This window comes from Arachis hypogaea, chromosome 12, assembly GCF_003086295.3.
Source record: "Arachis hypogaea cultivar Tifrunner chromosome 12, arahy.Tifrunner.gnm2.J5K5, whole genome shotgun sequence".
Classification (NCBI taxonomy): domain Eukaryota; kingdom Viridiplantae; phylum Streptophyta; class Magnoliopsida; order Fabales; family Fabaceae; genus Arachis; species Arachis hypogaea.
The window spans coordinates 119990549-119994128 of record NC_092047.1 but is presented as its reverse complement, the minus strand read 5'-3'; the positions used below and the strand labels follow the sequence as shown (position 1 = coordinate 119994128).

The window sequence follows — 3580 nt, the reverse complement described above, 5'->3', positions numbered from 1 at the left end:
CAATAATTTTGCGGATCGAATCGAGATCCGTAATTTTCAAATCGAATTCAAATAAATATCGCGGGTATGCAAATCGGATCCGGTGCTTGAATACCCCTATCTCTAATGATATTTTACAAAACTAAAATGCTTTGTTTCTAGCTAAACGGCCCAAACCCGCTAGTATTAATTACTGAAATTATGACTTTGGCCAGCTTAATTAAATAATGTATACTTTTCCTATTGTTTTTAATCAATTATTAGTCACCTAATTTGGTTAGGCCATGTATGAATCCACAAAGTTTTGTGACGCCACCTAAAAAGCCGCAAATTTAAATTATGTTTTGGTAATTTGTATATGAACATAATACCGACTCACACTTCATATATCATTGGATAAGATATAAAATTTAATTGAATTAAAATTCATATTAATCTAATAATATAATTAAGGACAAAAAAGAGTGTAAATTAACACAATATATATCCCATACTCTATAAATAATTAAATATAGTGAATACTCTAATAAAAATTCTGTAATATCTTCATATAAAATTTTTGTTTTTAATTGTTATTGAATAATGAATTTTATGATTTGATTTTAGTATATTATAAAAATATTACTTTTATTTAAAAGCGTTATTTTTTTATAATTATATTTTTAAAGTGTGACCAAATAAATATTTTTATGAGAAAATAATTTTTTATATTTTTATTATTGTAGATTCCTGTAAATATACTAACATAAATTGTCAAAGTGATAAGTATTTTGATTCTAGATTTTGAAATCGGATGTTTAAAATTGAAAAAAATTCCATAAGAAACTCTTTAAACCTATGTTGATATGACTTGGATACCGATGGTACTAAGTGACATATAATATACTACAAATTTCCCAATTAATAAATAAATCATTAAGAAGATAATGTTTTTTTTTTTTTTACGAAAAAACGGTGGGAAGTGAGTTGGGTGGGCTCATCATTAAATCCAAATAGACAATAATAGGATTGTTCTAGGCCCTCATCTCTTTGAACAAAAGAACCTTCGGGTGATGACGTAAGACATGACGTGGTTCCCAACATCGCCAATAGCCTACAAGCAACAATCACCACCAAAGAGAAACCACACCAAATTGAAATTCAAATTGCTTTTTTAATCAATATTGAATAATCATAATGAGACTAAACACTTGGCTTCAAAAAAGGTGGTCTTATTTCTACAATAATTCTTTATATATATATATATATATATATAACACAATGCTATTTGTAATTAATAGTAATGTGTATCAATAGGGCGATTAATTACTAAATAAGAAATGTTATACTTATTATTTTTTATGTTAACGGTTTAAAATTAAAGAGATAATTTACTAATTAGATTAATTATTTTTAAATAATATTAAAAATTTTAAAACCAACTAATTTATTTATTACTTTTAATAATAAAACATTTTTAATGAATGTTACTGTTACGATGGGTAACCGGAGATTAGTCGGCTGGACTCGCTGGATTAACCCAATCATCTGAAAGAGGGAGCCTTTTGACTTGGTCCGCATCTGGGAGTCTCTGCCCAATTTGTGTGTATGAGATAATGAGGGGTGGTACCTGCAAAGACACTCTGATGCTTAAGTCAGCAAGAGTTTAAGCAAGTTTTGAGAGTATTGGAACTTAGTGATACCTGAGGGGTGTCAGTGTATTTATAGTGGTGAACCAATAACTACTGTTGGAGTAGTTCCACTTTTTAAGGAGGATAACCGTCCCTTTATCTTAGAAAAGTTGGGATATGACTCCTGAAAGTGAGTTGAGAAATTTTAGGGACGGTTACTTATTTAAATAGGTGTTATCTGCCAGCTAATCTTTACTCCTGACTTCCTTAGAGCAGGTCGAAGTTAGATCCGACTTCTTAAGAGAAGGTTGATGTCGAATGAGGGTCAATCCTAGGGATGGCAACGGGTCCCCATGGGGGCGGAGACATGCCCCCCGCTCCCCGCCCCCGCCTCCATAATCTGTCCCCGTCCCCGCCCCATCCCAGCGACGGATAACGGGGACCCCATATCGGCCGGGGATCGGAGTCTCCGCGGATCTCTACGGATTTTTACAAAAATTAAAAATTAATATTTGAAGAAAATTTCATTACCAAAACCAATTTAGTTAATTGAATAATAGGCAGATCCTTCTTATCTTGTATGAGAATTTGCTTTACTTCATTGATAACTTCAGATGAGCACACACTTAAAATTGAAAGAGTATGCATATCAAACAAAACTTATGATAAAATTTGTTACATGAAAAACCAAACAACAAAATAACATATAGATTCAAATTAAATTAACTTATACTGAAGAAAAAAATGTCACTTTTAAATAAAATCTTTAAAACCATAAGACATGTTCGATCATCATCAACAGCAAAAACCTGCATTCCTTTAGGAATTAATTATCTATTTCATCAATCACTGCCATTTTTTTCAAAAGGGGGTGTAAACTTGAACTTATTAGCTAGAACAGAGTCTATGAATTTTACAATGACCTAGAAACTAATGAAAAATTTTTTAAGGAAGAAGATCATTGACACAGAGAAATAGAATAGAAGAATCAAATCGGAAGAAGGTGAACCTTGATGCTCACTGCTGCGATGGCGACGCTCACTGCTGCGACGGAGAAGGGGACGCTCTCGTGAAGACGGCGACACTCCCGTGAAGATGGCGACAATGTTCTCCTCGGCCGGGGCGTCTTAGGCGCGCGATGAACCAACGATTGCTACAGTGACCTTGAGGGTAAGACATCACAGAAATCACAATAATCACAAAAAAATCAGGAGAAATTACAGATTCACAGAAATCACAGTAATCACCAGAATCACAGAAAATCAGAAGAAATTATAACAATCACAAAATAATTGAAAGATGGAAGAGAGCTGAGGGTTACTAGCTTACTGCGAAGGTTGTTGCGAGGATGATGGCGACACTCACTACTGCGACGAAAACCGCAATGACGATGCACACAACTCACTATTACTGGGAACACGGCGACGGCGACGGTGACGCTCTCGTGAAGGCGGCGACGAGGTTCTTCTCGAGCAGGTAATCTCAGGCGCGTGACAAGCCAGCGAGTGCTGCAGCTACCTTGAGAGTGAGACGAGGAAGCGATGAGTAGGGTTTGGGGAGCGACGGAGTGGCGGACAGTGGTGAGAGGAGAGGCGGACTGGAGAGGCGAGAGGGGAGAAAAGAGAAAAGGACCAAAGAAGAAATCACAAATCAGGATTGAAGGGGGCTAGGGTTTTCTAACTAATATATATATATATATATATATATATATAAAGGGTATTTTTTCTATTTATATAACGGGGATTAAACAGGTACGGGGCGGGGACCTCTATCCCTGCCCCCGCCCCATTTATTATATGGGTCCCCGCCCCCCATCCCCGCGGGGAGAAAATGCTCCCCATATCTGTCCTCCGACGGGTAATTTTCCGCGGATACCCGCCCCGCCGGGGGAAATTGCCATCCCTGATCAATCCTTGAATTAGGCCTTTAGTTTGGACCTGAGTTTTAGTGTTGGGTCTTAACAGTTACTATTTTTATTGTTTTCGAGTATG

At 36.1% G+C, this 3580-nt stretch overlaps 1 long non-coding RNA gene across 2 annotated transcripts; it reads right to left on the bottom strand.

Annotated features, from left to right (window-relative positions):
* Positions 1-797: 797 nt before the first annotated feature.
* LOC112728952 (uncharacterized) lies at positions 798-3256 on the bottom strand. Of its 2 annotated transcripts, XR_011869066.1 has the most exons (5): positions 2919-3256; positions 2599-2752; positions 1662-2068; positions 1466-1588; positions 798-1072 (listed from the first exon to the last, which is right to left on the bottom strand). It is a non-coding gene; the product is annotated as an uncharacterized lncRNA (long non-coding RNA). The 2 variants fall into 2 exon arrangements; XR_003166339.3 differs by lacking the exon at positions 798-1072 and having other exon boundaries at positions 1116-1588; positions 2919-3252.
* Between the last annotated feature and the right edge of the window lie 324 nt (positions 3257-3580).